Below are 5,650 nucleotides of genomic sequence, written 5' to 3'. Positions count from 1 at the left end.
TTGTAGTATGTAATGCAACAAAATGCAAAATGTGCTGTCTTTATTCTCCCATAGAGCATAGCAACAAATATGTATACATGATATAAACAGTACAAAATTAAAAAGAAGCCAAATCATAGCTTTTGCAGTGCAAAAGGTTTTCATTATATTGAAATCAGAGACAAAGGTTAGACATTTTTGGATGCATTTTCTGTCCTCCGCCCTTTGCAACAACCTTTTCTGTAGCCATGGAGTCTGCAAATTAAATTTCACTTAATCAAAAAAAAAAGTGAGAAAAATCACTGTCTGTTACATTATCTCCAGGGGCTAGTTGTCCTGTGTACAGCTGAGATTGTCCCTGGTCAGGGCTCACGTGGGCATACGTGTTGGTGTGTGCAAAGGGTGTGCATCTGTAGGAGCAAAGAGGGCACGTGTGCCAAGAAGGTATTTAACCTTTTGCATAGTGGTAGCTGGGGCTGTGATTTCTTACAAGCTCCCTTAAGCGTGTGCACAGATGAATCCCAGTGGTTTTTCAACCAGGTTGCCCACATCTGCTCCTGGTTGTTTCCAACCTTTGCCTAGAATCTTACAACAAGTGGTACCCTAAACCATGTCTGCCACCTGCCTCCATCATTGTGGACATCCAACTATCTTTGTCTTCCACATGACTTGAAAGACTACCTGGACACCAACTATTCTTTCCTATTCTCCACCCAGTGACAGACATAGCCAACAGTGGGCCCCTGTGCAGAACTGACTTGGGGCCCCTTTGCTGAAATGACCCCTCCTATTGGCTGCAGAGAGTCTGGTGCCCTTGTACAACGGAACACTTTGCACTTACCTATGTTCGCCTCCATCTCCACCCCAACCTCATGCCTGAGCTGAACTATTCTACAAACTCTCTAGCCCTGATTTAATAAAGATAGACTATCATAGAAGAACCTTTATGATCCGGAAAACCTAGAATGGATCTGGTCCTTAATTGAAAACATTTGCCAAATAATAGCAAATGATTTTAAGCAATCCATGTTTGTTGAATCACCCAGGTTCTCCCATGATAGTCTATCGTCTCCAGTTTTGGAGAGCTTTAATAAATCAGGCAATCTGTCTCCACATTCAGGATCCCCCATTCTTCCCAACCACTGGTGATTCTGAGGGTCCTGATCTGGTCATTGTACATCAATGCGGTCCAGTGACCAATACAGCCACCAGTTCATGATTCCTTTTGGGTTCCTCTGGCAAAGACCAAAGAGTCACTCTGCACCACCAGGGAGCCCAATTCTATCTGCTAGTGCTATACAATATAATTGGGATTCGTAGACTCTTATTTTATTCTTGAGGTCCGGTGTTAGTGTAATAGGATGTGCTAGGATGCAAACTGTGGTGATATGGGGAAAACAAACTTGTGCAAGTCCTTGTGGGTGGGTCCAGGTGTTAGGTGCCTGATGATTGGTTGTTGATTTGTGAAGAATGCTTTTGATTGGCTGCAAGTAAATGGCTGTGTCTATTTAGGAAGGATGGTGAAGATATGTTTAATGGGACTTTGTATGGGTTCAATGTCTGTAATTATTGTGTTAGTCTAAGTATTGGGTAAAATGCTCATAATACAGATATTTTTTTATAGAATTAGTAGTAAGGTGTGTATACTTAGATTGTAAGCTCTTTTGGGCTCATTGATCTGTCTGTCCCTATTTAATGTACAGCGCTGCATATTATGTTGGTGCTATATAAATACTGTTTATTAATATAATTAACGATAATATGTGTCTTTATGGGAGGTTGGCTTTTTTTGATTGATTGATTACAAAGTTCTGCTTTATGGAGGTAGCTTTGACAGTGAAAGTGTTACAATTGTTGGTTGGTCACCTTAGGCAGAAAAGACCAGATTAACAGGAACAATGAAGTGATGAATTTCTTGTGTTGCTTCTCCCTTTTCTAACTTGAGCTCTGTTGTCCAGGGAATTGCAAAATCCTAAAATCAAATTAAATTAGTTTACTTAAACTTCTTGCTTTTTTCAAAACTGCATTTAATATTGTTTTAATGAGTACATTGTTGCATTAGTAATGAGAATTGATTCAATTTCTCCTAATTTATCAATTTAGAAAAATAATCTTTATTTATTTTGGAATACAAAAACGATGACTGTCCCCGAAAAAAATATTATTATAATGAACATCAGAAAAAAAACGACTTAGTAAAAGCGTTGTCTTTGTGTGTTTCGTGTGTTTTGCAATCCTGCGGTTGTTGTGACTGGCTTGTGGGGCAGAAATGAGACATATTATACGTCCCGTCTGCCAAGAGTCATAAGGTTTATCAGTTTTATTTAAAGCCTCGTACATATGTAATAAAACAAAATAAAATGTAACAGCAAAAAATAACCCAACAGCTGCAAGACATAAACAGACTCGCTAACGGTGAATCTATGGCCCTTTCTTGCCAAGACCGTTTTATTCCTCGAATTAAAAACTCAATAGACTCGTTGGCCAGAGAATGAACGTTCGCAGCAAGTGTTGTCTTCACGTAGGTAACTTGGTCGGACTCCGCTAATGAGGAGCATGGAATGGTTCGGGGGTGGGGGGGACTTCATTAACTTGGACTGGAGGCTCTGGAATTGTTTCACCTGGAGCAATAATCCCAGGAATCTACACGGGCTATTAAAATACACAAAACGTGAATTTAATGGCTGTTGTCTGAATGTCAGATGTCCACTGAGATGAAAATCACCGGTTGGTTTTATTAAGGAATTCATAGAACAGCGTACCTGCAAACTGAAAACTGTAGGTATATATCAAGGTCTCCAATACTATACCCAAAATCTGAGTTTCTATATTAAACACATCTGTTGTGTTTGTTATACATCTCTTATATGCCCCACCTGTGCATCCCTCATTGTTACGTTTCTGCTTGGGGCCAGATTATATTCAGCCCATTGTGGTTTAGAATATATAGGTACACGATATTGAAACACAAAGTGAATTGCAATAACTCTAAATCTATTTTATAGTAATTAGCAATTTAAAACACAAAACATATTAACATAACTCAGTGTTCTAATTTTAAAGCAGTGAATTCACTGAAACATTCCCTATGAAGAATTAGTTACTGCCATTGAAACACATGAACTTGGAAGAATCTCTACTAGAGAATGTTTTAGTGGATGTGAGATTCACTGCTTTATAAATAGACCCCATGGAGGCTTTTGGTGTTTTGAAGTATGAATAGAAGAATGCATTGGGGTACCATTCAAAATTAACTAAACTTTAGTTATGAAAGGCATTGGTCCAGCACCAGTACTCACCAGATGCCAGTCCCCCAATATATTGCCGCACTCCACATATAGCAAGCCTCGGGGGACTTGTTGTGTTTCCCAGCACACGGTGGCCCCCAGGACTTAATGCACGAAGATTGGCGTCTGCGGAAGAGCTGGCAGAGGACCAGGAGCCCACAGATAAAGCAGAGCAGTGCAAAATCCAGAGAATATATACACAGGTGATCAGTCTACCAGATGAGGGCCCCAGGAAATAGCACAAGCAGAGTTGGGGGACACAGGTAAAAGGTTGGTCCAGGCAGCATGCAGTCAATAGGTCAGGATCAGTGTGCTGCCTTCATTGCATCTTAGCAGAGACAATAGTATTGATATACCGTACTTTTCGGCGTATAAGACGCACTTTTTCTTCCCCAAAACTGGGGGGGGGGGAAAGTGGGTGCGTTTATACACCGAATACATGTTAAAAATAATTAAAAAAATCATACTCACCCGATACCGCGATCCCGCGATGCTGCGTGCTGCTTCTCCTCGCTCTCCTCCCGGCTGCAGAGCGTGTCTCCTCCTCCTCTGAGTGAGGAGAAGCCGTCACCGTTTCCCATGCGATCCCCTAAGCAGGCTGATCCAGCCTGCTTATGGGATCGCGGGGGCACGGTTGTCGCGGGTTGCACGACTGGATCAGCCTGCTTACGGGATCGCGAGGGCACATGTGCCGGCTTCTCCTCACTCAGAGGAGGAGGAGACACGCGCTGCAGCCAGGAGGAGAGCGAGGAGAAGAAGAAGCCCACAGCATCGCGGGATCGCGGTATCGGGTGAGTATGATTTTTTGGCACAGGGTGATCAGAAGGGGATACATTGACACAGAGTGATTAGAAGGCGATACATTGACACAAAGTGACTTTTTGGTATTTTGTTCAGAATCTTTTTTTTCTAGATTTTTCTCGTTTAAAATTGGGTGCGTCTTATAGGCCGGAGCGTCTTATACGCCGAAAAATACGGTACATTAGCTTTTCTACTGCCCTCTAGTGGTTGTTTTTTTTGTAAGCAGTCTTTGCATAATATATTCTAGCCAGCAACAGGAAATTATCCAGATTTACAGGATGGTGAAAGGCCCGCCTAGTCTCCATCTTAGTTTCTCAGTGAAAAGCATCTGTCCTTCCCATCAAGCCTGGCAAACGAATTGTCTGTAAGTAGGCCTCTATGATAGCATTTTATGAAGAAGCATGTAGAAATATTATGCATTAGATAGCTAGATGTAAGCTATATATTGCTGTACTGTGTATACTGATATATATCTGTTTGTATTGTATTGTAGTTTCACAAAATTAAAGTAAATGAGGAAAGACAATAAAGTTCAGAGAATCTCACTCAAGAAGCAGATTTCTCCGCTTATTGGCCTTATTTACAGTGTTTAGCTGCCTGTCTAGCTGCACTACACAGGACAGTGTTGTGAGGACAGAACAATCAGGCAATGGTCAGCAACAGTAAAGCAACTGAATCACGCACACCAGCAACAGATCAGCCCAGCTTAACACTATATCAGGTACAGACCCATGGGAGCAGAGAGGCTATAAAGCCCCAGCAGGCAATGGCAGTGCAGAAATGAGATCAGGGACAACTCTGCTCATTAGTCTCAGCACAACTCTAAATGCCCTTCAGCTGCACACAGTCTCAGAGCAGGGGATGCCGAAAGACTTTTCACAGCCAAAGGGAAACCGGGGATGCCACAGGCTGCAGAGCAAAGGACTGACAGCTATCTTCCATGCTGCTGCAAGCGACACTGAAGAGAATAAACAGGGTACGCTTTCCTGCGTTGGCCTAATGCACAGGATCTCAGGAAGCGATAATTGTCTCCTAACAGGTTCTATCAGCTAACGTGTCACATATGATACAAAAAATTTTGTGTGGCACAACCATTTCTGTGTTATTGTTTAGAAAATCTAGAGAACAATGAGAAGCACCTGGATAGACTTCCTTCTAATAAATAAGGTTTTGTAAAACCTATAGCTGATAACAAAACCTGGTGCAGCCCCTTATATTTTCATAACATTGTGTGAGACTTTAGTTGTCCATAAAAAGTTTTGTGGAGTCTGGAAAATAAGGGGGAAACCAAATACAGCCACCATATCTAAAGCCAGCAAGCTGCAATATAGGACAGCTTTGTTTTCAGGTTTAGGTGCATTTGAGTTCTGAAGGCATTGTCCCACTTGAGGTCAGCAGTAAAAGTCCCACAAAAGTATCTGCAGCTATAACATTTTCCTTTCAGTTTAAATATTTTCAATTCATTTGGATTTCTAAAATATTTTTACAATGAAAATGATTAAAAACTCCATTAAAAAATGAAATAAGCACATAAATTAGACTTGGTGTTCCTTTAAGGCCGGGGTCTAGCCGAGACATCTCTC

At 41.5% G+C, this 5,650-nt stretch overlaps 1 long non-coding RNA gene across 1 annotated transcript; it reads left to right on the top strand.

Annotated features, from left to right (window-relative positions):
- The first annotated feature begins 4,258 nt into the window (after positions 1–4,258).
- Positions 4,259–4,620, top strand: LOC140332199 (uncharacterized). The gene is made up of 2 exons (XR_011921058.1): positions 4,259–4,431; positions 4,561–4,620. It is a non-coding gene; the product is annotated as an uncharacterized lncRNA (long non-coding RNA).
- The last annotated feature ends 1,030 nt before the right edge of the window (positions 4,621–5,650 follow it).

This window comes from Pyxicephalus adspersus, chromosome 5 (genome assembly GCF_032062135.1).
Source record: "Pyxicephalus adspersus chromosome 5, UCB_Pads_2.0, whole genome shotgun sequence".
NCBI lineage: Eukaryota > Metazoa > Chordata > Amphibia > Anura > Pyxicephalidae > Pyxicephalus > Pyxicephalus adspersus.
The sequence above is the reverse complement of the archived record's forward strand: the minus strand, read 5'-3'. Positions and strand labels throughout refer to the sequence as shown.